Source organism: Dromaius novaehollandiae, chromosome 17 (genome assembly GCF_036370855.1).
Source record: "Dromaius novaehollandiae isolate bDroNov1 chromosome 17, bDroNov1.hap1, whole genome shotgun sequence".
Lineage (NCBI taxonomy): Eukaryota > Metazoa > Chordata > Aves > Casuariiformes > Dromaiidae > Dromaius > Dromaius novaehollandiae.
Genome location: NC_088114.1, coordinates 14127617 through 14143530, shown reverse-complemented (window position 1 = coordinate 14143530; position 15914 = coordinate 14127617). Strand labels below are relative to the sequence as shown.

Sequence of the window (15914 nt, the reverse complement as noted above, 5' to 3'; positions counted from 1 at the left end):
CTTCCTCTCCTTTCCTTTTTCTCTTCCTCCCCCCATCCCGTTTGCTTACCCTGTGCCCGCGCGCAGGACCCAGCCCGGCTGCATCAGCATTCGCAGCCGGCGGGAAGCGCGCGTTGGCTGCTCGCTGTGCCCGGAGACGCGGCTGGCCATTCCCGTCCCCCTCCCCGGACCTCGCTTGGCCCCGTCACAGCGCGGCCAAACCTGGGGAAATCAAACCTGACGGCAGCGCGTTCGGTTGCGGGTCGCTGTCTCGTCAGTGATGACAGGTAACTGCTACATGTCGTTAATTTTTCTTCCTTCTTCTCAGGTCACCTACTGATGGACAGAGGGAGAAACCTCCACTGGCTGTTCTGCGGTAAACACACTTGTTGCCATCTGAAGCCCTTCGCACGTCCTGTGGACCAGAGGGCTGATTTATGCTTCAAGTCCGGGTCTTAGTATTCAGAGCCTTTCAAACAGACCTTGAATTCAGAGCAGAAGAAGAGCCCTTGTCTGGGGACGGTTCACACCTGAGGAAATCCTCTTAAATCAGCAGCAGGCACCGGGCAGGGATGGGACTTCCTTCACCTCAGAAAACTCTGCATCTCTTGGCACAGAAATTTGGACAGTTAATGGAAGGTCCCCTGCTGACCCCCAGAGACTCCAGCAGAATTTTTTCTTAATGTTTGAATTAAATAATAATTTGTGTACATTAAAAGACATACATATATTTTAAGAGTTTTCCAAAATTGGCTGAATCTCAGGTTTGTTTAGAGTTGTTTTTGAATTTCTATTCTCCACAGCTAGGTAGTTATTTCAGTCTGATAGGAAGATAAGCATACTTTAGGAGCAAGGCCCAGGGTTTCCTGCGTTCTGCTTTGTGCCTGTGTCATTTCTGTCCGTGCTCTCAGGCAATTGCCTCCCGTCTCTCCCTTCCTTGCTTTCAAAGGGAAAGAGGCTTTGCTTTTCAACCAGGGTACCGCTTTACATATGTACGCAGCTGATAAAGTATTTTCACTTCGCCCCTTTCCCCTCTGGGAATCGCTGTCTTACGGCAAAACTGTTTTGTCTGACAAGGACTGCAACAGATTACACGTGTTGGCTGCAAACACTGGGCCTTTTTTTTTCTTTTTGAGAACTGCATACCTTTAAAAAAAACCTCTGCAAAACCTCCCTATCTCTCCGCTGCCATGGTGAGCTCTGCCTTCTGCCTTGCGTCCCCGAGAACTAGATATGATCCCAGCATCCCCCGTTTTTAGATTTGTTTGTGGGAGAACGGCATAAGACCTCCTTGGAAGATTATATCTCTCCAGGCTGCATGTCTGGATTGGTTTTCTCGCATGATCTTGGTTTGAGCCTGAGGCCACAGAAGTGCCACTGATTCTGGTGGGGGCTGAGCCCTTCAATGCCTGTGGGCCTGTGACGTCTGGAGGGGACGGTTTCGGGGACCGTGATTTAGGCTGACGTTTCCCATAGGAGCCGGAAAGGTAGGCACCAAAGATTTTGTTTCAGCTGCCAGAAGCCACTTGTATCGAAAACGTTTCATCTCGTAGTTGTCCAGTTAGTGCAGTGATCTCAAAGCACCTCACAAGTGTTTGTTGCAAATTGCTTACCCCAAAAGGGCAATTTTATATGTCAGCATCATTCCCATTTTATAAAATGATTTTCCAGCTTCAGTGTCACCTGGAAGGTACCTGACCCTGGTCTGATTTATCACCCTCCCGAGACCTGTGCTTCCTGGCTTCTGGTGATGGCAAATCCAGTAGGATTTACTGGCTCCAGTTGCCATAAGTGGCCAGAGAGATTAGGTGCCAGGGTTGAGACGGGCCCAGATTTCGTAGGGAGAAATATTAGGACCTTCTGCAGTTTCTTGCATCAAGCATGCAAATCTGGAGATGTCTGAGGATGATCTGGAGAGGGTGAGCTGTTCTGCCCGAGCGCCGTGGGAAGGATGCAGCGTGCATGTGTTCAGCAGTGACTAATCTAGGGCAGTGCCTTCTTTTAAGGGAGGCATGTTTTAAAGGCAAGGTACAAAATGTTTAGCAATTTGTATGCATAACTATAAAGAGTACATCACTGTAAATGGCTTTCCATACTAATAAATGAAAGGCAGCTCAAAAGGAAGCTCTCCTCCAAGAAGGAAATCTAGCTGGATGGTGACGTTTGAGACAGGGAATCCAGATCAGCGCATGGATGTCATGGGGAAGTGTGAGCTGCTGAAAGCATGAGGTTAAGACCCAGAGTTCAATTTACCTAGAAACAAGCCGAAACCACGTCCTTTTGCACTGTATTTCCTGTGACGCAAAGGACCCAGAATCACACAGGGTCGACTGGAAGGGACCCAAGGGAGGAACAAGTCTCCCCTTGCCAGTGCTAGTCCTGCCTGCTCTTAAAGACCTCTGGTGACCTCCGGCATTGACCAGACTTCGTACCTAGGTGCTGTCTGTGAGTTGTGTCACCACTGGCAAGGGGGATGCTTAGACCAAAGGAAAAGTTTGTTTACTTGAAGTGTTGATGATCTTAGCAAATCCAGCTGGCCAGAGGAATGTTACTGTGATTTCCGTGGGAGACAACCCACCAGCACCAGCACCAGCACCGCAGTCTGATTCCAGAATGAGGACACCTCCTTTTCAGTGATCTGCAGTCAAGGCTTCACACCAGAAGATACCCGTAAAGGACATGAATTCTAACCTGCTCTTCTCCAAGTTAGTGCTCTTTCTTTTCTTCCCCATCTCAGTAGCTTCGCATGTGAAATCCCATTGAAGCAACAGGTCAAGGTCCAGGGAATACTTTGCTTCCCTTGAGTTGTTCGTGGAGATAATTAACTGTGCGCTCTCTCAGCTGAAACTTGTCACGCTTGTGCTGAATGAAGGGAGCCCGAGGCGTGCAGCGTAGATGGGGAATAGATATGGGAGAACGGTGAATGGAAAATACGCAGAATTGAACAGGTGAAGGATTAATATTGCTATAGCATTAGCTGCCATTGGGGGCCAGCCATCAAACTGGCTCATACAGAGTCTCTAGCACAGGAGCCCAGGGCATGTGTGTAACACACCCCTTTTCCAGTACTCTCACCACAGCCTTCGGTGAGCTTGGCTCCGAAGGTTTTCCCAAGCTGAAATTAGGGTGGTTGATGGTCTTCCATGGATTTTGCTCCCATGAGTTGTTCTAACCTCCTTTGGCATCAGGAACACCCTGCAGCGAGCAGTTTCACAGCTTAACACCTTCTGTTTTGGACCTGCCACTGTTTGTTCATTGGATGCCTTCTTGTTTTTGTAGTAGAGGGGTGGTAGGAAATTGTCCCTTATTCACCACCTGTTTTTGAGTCCTTCCTCTGCCACAGACTTTTTAGGTCACCTAAGCAAGTCACTTAGCAGTGTTCTGCCTTAATTTCCCCATCTGGGAAGTGTGAATAGGAAGGTTGTGGTGACATGAGAGGACTCACACTCTGGGAACAGTGTCCCTGCCTGTGCCTTCAGTACTCCGGTAGGATGAACGTGATGCTGACAGCAGAGATTTCTGCTCCAGAGGCTGGGGCTGGGCATTTCAATGCTGATTCTTGCACATTAGCATTTGCAAGAAGAGGAGAAGGATGGGAGTGAAGTCAGCATTGCCATAAGGATCGACTCGCTGTAGTGGAGACAGCCTGGCTACTCCCCTTTAAGCACTAAAGCTGTCATGGTTGCATAGGGATCTGCCAAGGCGGAACATCTGGGCAGATGTGCTGAGGTCTAGGCACAAGCTGCCCCAATAAGCTTAGATCAGAAGCTCAGATGTGCTTCAAAGCCCATCCTGGCTGATCCAGCCAGATTGCCTGTGCTCAGGTAGCTTGTCCAGGGTGGTGGGGATGTACGGCTGCATCTGTATCTGCCCTTCAAGGCAGTGTCTCCCTCATGGAGAGAGGTTGCAAGCTGCAGAGGGCATCAGCTGCTGCTCTGCCAGGCAGTGTGCTTCAGGGCCAAGGGTCATCTTCTTCTTCTCACCATAAAAACCCCAAGGGTGGTCAGACCCAAGCTCACCCAGCCCCAAAACCTGTGTCTGCCAATGGACATCTGCAGACACTTAGAGAAAGGACATGAGACGTATAGTGTGACCTTTCCTGGAAGGTCTTCCAGCTGCTGGTAAATGGTTTAGGGGACTCTGTGGGCCAAGGTGCTTCCAGAGCATGAAGTTTAATAGCCAACGGTGGACCCTCCTCCTTGAATTTGTCTATGGCCTCCCCATGGCTGTGTGTCAGTGCTTCAGCTCAGGTGGCTCTGTGTCCACCTTGGGTGATGCTCTCCAGGCAGGTCTTGGCCCCATGTCCATCGGGTCGGGTGCAGAGCTGACCTGGGCCCTGGGGTGGCCTCCACGGGGATCTTCCTGTGACTTTTTCAGGCGTGGAAACTGCGCGGTTCTCACCGAGCAATTACAGCCCGCAGCACTCCATAAAACCCCGCGCTCTGGTTACACTGCAACTCCTGTGTAACTAAGAAGTAATTAGTGCCGCTTTCTACAGCGAGTAAAACCCAAATGTCAAACAATAGCAAAGCTATTAAGACCTGTTTTTACGGCACGTTTGCAGCCGAACTGCGTGCATGTACATCTCCTCGCCGCCAAAGCACAGTGCTCTTCGGCTTGGCTCTGCCAGGGGCGTCCCGACCCCTGCCCAGCTGCTCGGCACGGGGGCGCGGGCATGCGGGCTCCCCGGCACCGCTGTTTCACCACAACTGCCTGGGAGCAGCTCTCCAAAACGAGGTTCAAACTCGCATTTCTGGAGTGTGTAGTGAGATCTCCTGAGCATTTATCATCCCCTCTTTGCATTTATGGGCTCCCTCCTGCCGACAGACAGCAGAGTCGTTTCTGCCCTGGTTTGCAAGCGGTCGTGGCCGTGCAGTTGCAGCTCTGCACGGCCGGGTCCTTGCATGTCCCTGGCCCAGGAACCCCTTCGTCTGGACTGGTCCGTCCTTGCTGTTTGCACCCGTGGCCGCGCCGCTGCCCCCCAGCTCGCAGGACCAGCCGGCCTCATCTGCGAGCAGACGGCAGGCCACGGCGCCGTGCAAAACCCTCATCCGTTGCCAAGGCAGCGGCACTGGTGTCGCGGAGGCAGGCGTGAGTTATGGCCCGCGCGTGTGCCCCAAGGCTTCCTCCATAAAGCCCGCGTGCCGCGAGCGGGATCCAGGGAGCGGGGCTGCCGCCACGGCCGTAAATCCCCCGGGGGCCAGCGCAGCCCCCGCGTCCTGCCATGGAGCGGTGGCCCTGCGTGTCCCCACCGTCGGGGACGGCGACCGTCCCTGCAGCTCCCCTTCGCTGCTCTCCCCTCCGCTCGCCCGGCTCCTCCCCAGCCCTCCCCGTGTTTTTCTCCTGGGCTTTCCTTTCCTTCAAGCGTGGAAAGGTAAAAAACAAAGTGTTGGTCTGGGAAAGCGGGGGAGGATTCAACCGCTGCCGTGACTGCTTTTCTCCCCCCCAAAGCCCAAATTGCCCGTGCCTTTGGGCTGCTGTTGTCACCATTAGTAGTAGTTCAGATGCATTTAATTGCTTTTGTTTTCCTATCCAAAACAGGAAATATTCTCCATTGTAAATGGCAGCCGCTGGCTCCTACAAACCCAGCCGGCAGCAGTGCAGACCCAAAGGCCAAGTGTCCCCCAAGGCCTCTGCCCCGGCCCCGGCCCAGGCGTCTCCACCGCTGCAGCTCGCACCCGCAGTGACGCACCCAGGCTATGGGCACCCTGGGAGGAGGGATGGGCATGCCGGCCCGGATGGGATCCCTAGCAGGGATCTGGCTGAAATTTGAGGAGATCAATCCCACCCAAAGCTTTGGACTAAAACTCTTTTTCTAGCTCTGCTACCAACCTGGCAAGTGATTTCCCAGCCGCCTGCCTCAGTTTCCCCTGCCACCCCTTGCCTTGCTAGTGAGGCCGCGAGCTCCTCGGAGCTTGTGAGTGGTCTGCACCGCGCACAAGGCCCCAGCAGCGAGATCCTTGTGGCTTGAACCTCAGACAGAGGAGAGGATTTATTGGAAATATAAACTCAAGGAGGGGAGTTACAGCATCGGCTATAAAAAGGAGCACTAATATCTTTAAGAGAAGAGAGGGAGGTGCGGCGGCAGAAGGTAGCAACCAGCACGCAGCTTCCTCCCCTCCAGGGAGAAAAAGCAGGCGGGGGTGAACGAACAGGGCGGGCAGGAGCCTGCCCGTCCCGGGGGCTGCGGCGGAGCATCACCAGCCGAGGAGGGGTGCCACGCGGCTCCGCAGCCAGGGGAAGCGTTTTGCTCTATTTTTGATCTTAAAAATTGTATCAGTGGTAATGAGCTGAAGTGATCTTCCTGCCCTTGCTCTGGCCATTGCTTCTAATCAAGGTTTTTTATCTTGACGGGGTCCCTTTTGAATACATCTAAGATTAAACAAACTGTGGTTTCTTTTAAATGATTCATGAATCAGAAAAGAGCTGTCGCGCGGTGGCCGTGGGTGTTAGAAACGGCCTGCGGCCAGAAAGGGAGTCCCGGACTGAGCTGGGGGATTTTGCCCACCTTCTCCATCAGCTGTGCCGACGCAGGGCCCTCGTGCCGGTCCCGGGGAGGAAGGGGCCGGGGCACTCGGGGTGGGGGGCACCAGCGATGTTGCTGCCCCGGCAGATCCTGAGCCCCAGGGAGCAGGGCCGCAATGGCAGGAGACCCACGGCTCTGCTTGCTGCCCCCAAGGTGCCCCAACCTCGACAGGGTCCCACGGACACCCTGGGCTTGGGGTCAGACCCGGGTGCTGTCAGGCTTCCAATGCTTTGGGCACATCCGAACCAGGCTTTTGGGCATTGCAGGGTTCTTCGCTGCAAGGGATAAAACGCTCTGGGGAGAAACTCCCTCCTTCTCCATCGTTTCTTGGCCATTTCTCATCGAGGCGGATTTTTTCCTCGCTGCTGGCCCGGGGAGGCTGGAAGCGAGGGTGGGAGGGGGAGATGTCGGACACGGAGACAACACCACGTTTGGGTGGTTCCTCTTCCCTCCACTGCGTCTGCCCCTCCGCGGGCACCAGCGCCCAAGAGGAGAAACAGGTTTGGCCAAGGCTGCGTGCGCAGCTCCTCTGCTGAGGCTGTGCTTGCCCGACGGCGGCACTGCCCTGGGTGCCACGGGGTGGACGTGGCCCTGCGGGGGTGGCAGGGGAGTGGCACCGCGATGCGCTGCTGCGGAGCGGGGCTGGTGGCCACCCTCCGTCCCTGCAGCCGCCTCGCCGAGAGCCGAGGGAGCCGAGGGAGCCCAGCCCTGGTCTTAGCAGGGTCCCACTGGACTCGGGCTTTAGGAAGGCGGCGGCAGACGCGTGGCTGATGGCACACGAGGGCCGGCTGCGGGGGTGTATTGGGGGCTGTGTTGCCCCCAAACCATGGGGGGAGATGAGCCTGGGACTGGGGCACATCGGTGGCTCAGCCTCTCTGGGGGTGCCTGTTTCAGGGAGCGGGAGCAGTGCCGCTGCGTCTTCTGGGGCCACCCAGTTATGGGGCAGAAACACGTTTTTTTTACAGAGGCCGCTGGGAATCTGCAGGGCAAGGCGCTTCGGATTTCCAGAGGGTTTTTCTGCAATAACAGGCAGCAACGACTGAATTAGGGGGGCATTTAAGTAACTCCTGGACTCCCATGAACGATTTCAGTTTCTGTCCCCGGCAGGCTCAGGGTTTTCCTGCCAAAGCAGAGCTTGGGCAACTGTGCTGCGTGTCCGCCCGTCCTGCCCAGTCCCCACCTCCGCACCCTGCAAGTCGCTGCAGCACTTTGCTGCAATTCGGCAGCTCAACTTGCCGCACGGGAAACCTCCCGGCGCTGCCTCCCACCAGCCCGGCCCTCAGCAGACAGCGGAAAGCCCGCGCTGCCCTTGGCCCGCCGGGAGGGCGGAGAGCGGCAGGGAAGCTCCCGGGCAGCGGCAGCCCTCGGCCATCCGTCTCCCGGCCTCGGCCCTGCGCAGCTGGCGGCAGCCGGGTGACGGGGACGAGCGGCCCGGCTTCCGAGACGCGCGCCGAGCGGGAGAGAGCGAGAGCAAGTGAGAGGGAAAGGACATGTCAAATCAATCATATTTAAACAAAAGCCTCTTCGGCCCAAGGGCCCTTTTAAAAGCTGCTTATTTAATTAAAAGTCCCATTTTCCATATTTATGGCCCTTATTCAGTTAAATATTAACCGCCTGGGCCAGGGCTGGTTTATTCTTTGGGAAGAGCAAGTGTTGGGAGGTTCATTACAGCTGCCGGGATTTATCAGAGAGCCGAGACGCCCGGCAGACGGATCGATGTGCGCGGGCCCACGCAAGCGCGCTCGCCCCAGCACGGCGCAGGGACGGGGACGCGGCCAGCACCGCGGGGATGGGGACGTGGCCAGCCGGGCTTTGCCATCCCAGCACTGTGCCCTGGGAGGGACGGAGGGGAACGGGAATGCGGGGGGGACAGAATATGGGGACCGGGACTGTTTGGCCAAATCCTGCTGCCCGGGGTGGATCGGGATGGGGAGGTTTGGGTGCACCGGGAACAGGGCCTTGGTGGCCAGCCTGGGTTTGGGTGGGGGCAGGACGGGAGGCAGAAGAAGACAGGTGGAAGGGAGGGACCCACCTCATGGTGGAAGAGAGCAGATGGGACATGGCCTTGTCTGCCGGGGAGTGAGCACAGTGCGAGGGGGATTTCTCACTGCACGCTGGGACATGCTAAGGGGAGGCAGGAGAAAAACGTCGCCTTGAGCCCTGGAGTCGCTGTCGGCCCTCACCGTGCCAGGGGAGCCCGGCCAGTGGGTGCCTGCGCAGAAATGAAATTGCTTGCAAGACATGAAGGTCCCAGAGACACATGGAGCATCAGGGAGGCCAGGCTGCGTGACCTGGGCTAAATATTTCTGCCAGGAAGCTAACGTCAGTGTGAGAAGATACCGCTCCTGGACACCGGCACTCTCCCAGCAAAAGTCCGAGCAAGGCTAATTTTTCCAGTGTTGCTGGTGTCCAGTGAAGCTGTTTCATGAGGGTGAGTCCCAAGGGCCTCATCTCACATCTTACGTGCGTCACGCTGACCTTGGTGGGGACACCACGACAGACCTCACCTGCTCTGTGTCTCTGAGGATTTACAGGACTTGCAGGAATGCAAAGGCAATGAAGACCTCAAACCCTGTGTCAAATTGGCCACTGAGTTGGGAAGGAGGCCGAGGGACAGCCTGACAGACAGACAGACACAGCGCACGTGATCCCAACAGCCTGCTTTAGGCACCTGGCTGGGGCCCAGCGGCCCGGCACAGCTTATTCCGTCTGGACAAAGAGCTGCCATCCTCGCATGAGCCCCGTCTCCACTGAAAAGCCCTGTTGGTGCAGCCGAATTGGTGAACCCTGTCTAATGAAGATGCTCTAAGCCCGGGATCAGCCATGAGCCCGGTGGCATGTGGGAGGCAGGCGATGGGATTAGGCTCAGGCTTTCGGAGCATCCCACTGCCCACAAAGCCCTCGGCCGCAGGTGCTCTTCTCCAGGCACAGTGCATTTCACCAGCAAAATACAGGGCTGTGAAAACAGGCTAAGACTTCATCTCCTTGCCCCATTTAGCCTTTCTATTTTTTCATAGGTACGGTAGACCCTGGTGCTGACATCCTTACACACAGCAGGAGGATTTTCACTCCAGAAGGGAGTAATCACAAAAATTCCCCAGTTTTGCCTCAGGGAGTATTGGCACATTACTTTGCTCCCTACCAGACCCTTCCCAAAGTAGTAAAAGCAGTACTGTTTTCACCTGCGATCAAAATCCCCAAAGTTCTTCTGGTGATCCTTGCTGGCATATGAAAACCATGGCTGTGTTGCACCCAGACTGCACTGCGTTTTGATAGCTCAGATCTGTGTAAAACCTTATAGAGATGTGTCAGCCAGCCATGGTTTTAATGCACCAGGCTAAAGTTTGGGAGATGGAGGAAAGGAGCAAGTTTCTTTCTGCAGTGGCCATGTGCTGCTGGACCTGCTGCCAGCAAGGGCCTGATGAGAGCAACTGCCTGGGATGGGGCAGCAGGGCCTTCAGAAGATGCGGGAACAGGAGGAACCTGGAGGCAATACGGGCTGAGCTCCTCCCCCTTGAGGAGAGGAGATAAGATGAGATGAGATGCAGTAGGCCTCTCTGGCTTGCTGGTGCACCAGGAAGCTGTGTGTCCTGAGCATGGTGACAGCAAAGGGAAGAGTCTTGTGGGCACTGTGTTGAGGAGAAGGTACTGCGCTGGGCGAGAGCTGGGGTCTTTCTGCCACCTGGGCTGAAGGCTTCGTGTGTGGATAGTGGCTCTGATCTAGCTGCTGTTGTGTGAAGTGTCCATGCTCTCTTTTTGGTGACTCTTCTCCTTTTCCGTTGGTAGTTATGTGGCTATATCAGGTAGGGCTTGGTGGTGTTGGAAGGCAAAGGTTGAGTGCCCTCCCTCACCCCCCCCCCCCCCCCCCCAACGACAGCATCCTGCACCAGGGCTTCCCCTTAGTCCTTGGGGCCTCCCTGCCCCAGTGCGTGCCTGTTTTGCTTAACTAAAGCTCTCCAAAGCAGGTCTCCCTCTGCGGCTGCCTCTGGTCCTCTTGCACTGGGTGCTACGTGCTCTGAAGCTGGCCTGTGTCCCAAGGCCGCTGCAGCCTCTCTGTCCACGGGTGTGTGTGTGGTGGGCAAATGCTTGTGTCTCTGCCCTCCTGCCCCTGGGCTGAGGTCCTGCCCCACACTGGCAAGGCCAGCCTGGAGCTTAGCCAGAAGTGCTCAAAAACTTGGCCCATTTTGTTTTCCAGATGTAATCCAAAGCTCAACGCGACTGTGACCTTAATGAAAACTGCGTGATGTGATAACCTCTTGCTTTTTTTCCTGTAACCTGTAACCTGCTGTGTAGGTGTACTCACTAGTACTGCACCGGGGGTGTGGAGTTTCTGCCTTGATCATGTAGTTTGTAGATTGTGATTAAGTGGCTCTTTTATGTTGTTTTAAAAACAGTCGTGAACTAATAGAGTTGACCTGAACTCCTCAGCTTTTCTGGGAAGCTTCCTAGATGTTTGAGAGAACTTGGTGTAATGTGGCTAGGAGCACTGCATAGCTACAGAGCTAGCTCAGGAAACCCATCTATCTTGAAAGAAAACTTTAAAAGATAAAACCTGAAAGATATCCTAGGAGAGAAGCTTCACTGAGCAAAGGTGGTCTTCCTCCACAAGCTGCCTGTTTGCCTCCAGCAGACCTATGGGCAGCTGTTGTTGCACAGGGCAATGGCTTTACTGGACCACCAGCATCAGGGTGAGCTATGTAAAGGAGCCAGCAAAGGGGTAGCTGGAAAATCACGGGAGTGGAGAAGCGGCCATGTTCCAGAAGGAACATGCGGGTCCCTTGGCCTGGAAGTGTCCGGAGGCCGCCTGCTCCTTGGCCTGAGTACTCGCCTCTGCTGGAGTGCAAGCTTAAGGCTTAGCAGAAAAAGCTCCAAACAGCGGAGGTTGTGTTGTCCTCCCATGGCACAGTGTCCTCAGGTCCTGCAGGGACACCCTGCTTGAGATGCTCTTGGGAGGGAAACTCCCTGCTGCGGATGCTGTGGGAGAGAGGGTCTTGCCCAGGCAGAAAGAGGAGCTTTTCTGAGCTCTGTGCTCCCCTTTGCACTTGCCAGTTATTCAAGGAGGCAGCAAGGAGCCCTGTGCAGCCCCTGTGCTCCGACCCCACAGTGCTCCGGTATGTCCGGTACTGCTGAGCCCAGGCAGGGGCATGCAGCGGGGGGACAACGGGAGCATCTCCTGCTCCGCCCCAGCGTGGTCAACAGAAAACGAGCTCTCATTTTCATATCTAGCAAAATAAAATGACACCAGACCACACAGCGGAGCCCAAAGTGCACCTCGCGTTGTCTACATGGGAGGGTGGGGTTGGTAGGGCAAGGCATGAAATGGAGCCAGTCATTTTCTCCTGGGATGGAGGGTGGGGAGCTGAGCGGTGAGGAGGGGGGAAGGCGGGCGCGAACCGTGGGGATGGTGGAAGGAGAGGGAGAGACACCAGGTTATCAGAGAAGTGTGAAGACAATAATGCAATCTGACATTTCTGAAATGAGACCCCCTGGTTGCCCTGGCAACGGCTCACGTGGGAGCAGTTCCCGGGAGACGGCTCCGAGATGTACTATAAATGATGTTTGATTAGAATTTAAATCATTTAGGCGGAGAGAAGATAGGCCTTTTGTCAGCAAGGAGACCTCTGGGGGTCAGCTGCCGAGCAGCTGGGTTCGAGTGTATTAGCCCTGGACGCAAATAACGCCAGGGCCGGGGTGAGGGGTCACCCGGGGGGGTTGATTACTTTTGCCCTTCCTTCCTACGAGTTTACAGTAACCTTTCCAGATGGACAAAGTGGGATCTTGAGGCCAAAGCAAACACCGGGCGGGCAGCGGGGAGGACGAGTGGGAAGAGGGGAGAGATGATGTGTTAGCACTCTGGGAATGTAGCTGGCATCTCAGACTTGACAGAACCACCTGATTTTTTTTTTCTTTCCCCCCTCCAGCTGGTGCAAAGCCACTGAGATCTTCCCATGGCTTACACCAGCTGAGAGCCTGGCCCTTGGCTCTGTCAGCAGTAGCAAATGTGCACTCTAATTAAGATAATAACACTTAAGAATCAATTCTGCCTCCCTAAAAGTTTTTTTAAGGAGCGGGGAATGAAGCATGTTATTACCTTGAGGTGCAGTGGCGTTCCCAGGAGAGATGGGACCAGGTTGCCCCTAGGGCTGCCAGGGACAGGCAGGTCCTGGCTTCCACTGCAGCCCATGGTCCAGCTTTGTTTCCGGCAAGCTGTTCTGCGTGGGTAGTGCTCTGCACGACTGTATGGGCATGGCTGAAGAGCACTTCTTGGGGAGGGTGGGGGATCTGATTAAGCTTAGCGAGTTAAAAAAATATATATATAGTGCTTAAATTCAGATTTGCTACCAAAACAACCAGCCATTTGGATGCGACTCCTGGGATGGAGCCTGCTGGTCAGTGTGGGCCATCCCTCCGGAATGGTGGGAAGAGCCCTGTTCCTGCCAATCTGATGCAGCCCCAGGGAATAATGAGGTCATCAGCACCCATAGATGACTGTGGTGCTGATCATCCTACCGGGGCTGTTTCATGCACCACTGTTCTCTCCAAACCCCTACCCTGAGCTGCTCAAGGGCTTCTTCAAAAAGGTATGAGATGAAAGATCTGCCAGAAGCTCTGCCCTCAACTCAGGCTCCCCTGAAATCACGAAGGAAAGGGGAAAGCTGCTCTCTGAGCTCTAAAACACGCGAAGAATTGGGGCTGGCTGTAGAGAAGTGTTGACTTCTGGGATCTGGTGCCTGAGATGGAGTGAGGAATATTGGAATAACTTACAGAATGCAGAATTGCAGAATGATCTCCAAATCCTTCCTTCCTGCCCCCTGTAGCTTGACAGCCTCAGAGCAGCCACATGCTCATTCCAGCTCCTTGACACATGCACTGAAGTCCTTTGGTATTCAAAATCTTCCTTACGCTGACATACTTTGTACAGATCCAGGGACTTGGAGGTTTCTGTGTGTGGAGCAACTGAAATAGAGTGAAGGGGTTGGCAGTTGTCGCTTACAGTGTTGCTGTGTCCAAACCAGTTATTAAGCGAGGTCTCCACATGGTGATAATAAAATGCAGGAAAGTCTCAACTTGGGTGCAAAGGTCTCTGCTTAGCTGCAATTTCCTGGTGCGAAGAGACTGGACCTCACTCTGGTCTGCAGCCAGCGGACAACACTCAGGTTAGCCCAGCACAGTCTGGCTTATCTAGTTCAGTTTGCACCAGCAGGACGAGGGTAACTCTAAAGGCTCTGGAGCTTCTTCTGAGGTCTTGCAGACGGTGTGCAGAGAAGGTCATCGACCTGTTAAAACTAGGCGGCAACCCAGATTCAGTAACGCTGATTCCCTAGACAAAACTACCTGTGCTGAGCTTCAGGAGATGGTTTCGTTATATTGAATAATGCCTTTTTAGTTCCAATTGCTAGTTTGTGCGTTCTGTATACTGACAGAAGAGAGGCCTGGAAACGCTCCATCAGGGTGAGGTGCTTTGCCAGTTCATCTCCACCTTGAGCTGAGGGAACCAGAGCTGGAAAGGCATTGACTGGACAGCCCTGGAAAGCATTTGGTACTTGAAGGCTATTAACAGCAGTATTAACTAATTCAGACGATTGTGTGAAATGAGCTTGTGCACGAGGTAACAATTTCTGGCTGTTGGGTTGAAGTCAAACAAGTGCCTGAGGGGAAGGGGTCTAGCATTATCTCCCTCTACTAAGCATCCCGCTGATGTGTTCGACTGAGGAGCTGTTTGCATGCTTTAATACTAAAAAATCTGGGCTATGGCCCAAGACAAGGTTAGAAAGAAGGGATGCTGATTTCCCAGTTGAAGGGAGGATGGTGTAAAAAGCAAGCCAGCAACTTTACATGGACTTTCTCATCAGAAAATTCTTAAATTGCTTGTTTTAATGCCACGGTTTAGGTTCAATGAGTCTTCAGAGCTTGCTTTTCAACTTCCAGAAAATGCCATCTGATCGTGAAATTAGAGCTAAACTAATATGTCTCAACAAATATTAATCTAATGAATTTAGCTTCTTTCTGTTTGTGGACTAGCAATGAGGGAATTGCAATGTTCTCATATGTATTAATTATTTGAATGTATTCAACAAACCTTTTCTGACTGTTTTAACCATATGGCTTGATCGTGAATATTCTGTCTTCAAGTTTTGTTTCTCAGTTGTGATTGCTCTGTAAATTGAAGTACAACTGCTGATCAGTTTGTGCTAAGAATTCAGCCCAGTGGAGCACTGAGTCTTGCATGTGAACTTTGAATTTGCGGGGCAGATGGGTGTTAGTTTTCCATCTTTTGATAGTATTTCTCCTCCCCACCATCTCAAGTATGCTGTTTAAATGTCTGGAAGTTGAACAGGGTAGGAAGGCAAACATTACAAATGACTCTGTTGGCCTAAGATGGATCCCAAGCCTTTAGATTTCTTTGCAGTTGGCCTTACCAAGGGCTGAGGGATGTGCAGGACTCTGCTCGGTGGCTGGGAGATGTTTCCCCCTTAATGTCCTCTGAGGGGGGTTGGTGGGCCTCATTCTAGTTACGATTTCACCAATGTGCATCTGCAGCGTCTCCAGAGAAGCGAGTGGTATTGTACAACCACAATAAAACTGTTGTAATTCCTTTCCATGTACAATGTGTTCTTAAATAGAAGAAAATAAATGGCAGGTCTTTCACAAGCTTACATGTGGAGACTAATGTAGCAAAATTGGTCTTAACATGTTGTTGCACTGCACTGAGTCCTTAGGGTCCATTGGCTTGTTGGTGAACTTTGTTGTTGCAGTGCTTTTGAGATGTGCTTTCTGTTTCTGTCTTGTTTTTTCTCTGCACTAAGGACACAGCAAATGCGAGGTCAGTCCTTTGCATTCACTCATACTGCACGCCCTGGCTTCTGGTGGCACAAACACCCTATACGCACCCATCTGCAGGCAACATCTTCTGATTACAGCAGTGTTGTCCAGGCACGGACATGCCAGGTCCAGTGCCTGTGCTGGTGATGTGCAGGGATACTGTTCCAGACGTCTGCATGCAGATGTTCACAGAACATGGGTTGTCTTTCCGGCTGCTTTAAGGAAAGGACTGAGCTGTGTGCGAGTACACGGAGCAGCTTGCTATGCATGGCTTTAGAGAGGGTGAGGGTGTCCTGGTTCATGGCCTGGGAGGTGGCTGGGAAAAGACCAAGTGGTGCTGCTGGAAGTAGGTCAAGTTTCTAGCAGGGGTTTCAGTCAAGTCACGGGGTATTTGGGGCTGTTCCCCAAAAGCATGTGAGCAAGCTGGGAACCTCACTGGCAGCAAAATCCCTGGTCCTCTGCTTGCATACAACTATACAAACAGTATAGCTGGATGGTTTAACCAGTGTCACACCAGGACCACAGACTGCAGGAAACCTGGCAGCTAGTGTTGGTATCTTCCCCTTCTTCATTGCTCTGCTTTTGC

The 15914-nt window shown here is 53.4% G+C and overlaps 1 protein-coding gene across 3 annotated transcripts in view; it reads left to right on the top strand.

Annotated features, from left to right (window-relative positions):
- Positions 1-715, top strand: part of RBM19 (RNA binding motif protein 19) — a 91655-nt gene extending 90940 nt beyond the window's left edge. For all 3 annotated transcript variants that reach the window (XM_026119205.2, XM_026119204.2, XM_064522312.1), the window contains exon 25: positions 308-715. The gene's annotated coding sequence lies outside the window, so the exon portion shown is untranslated. The remainder of the gene's footprint in view (positions 1-307) is intronic.
- Positions 716-15914: the final 15199 nt, after the last annotated feature.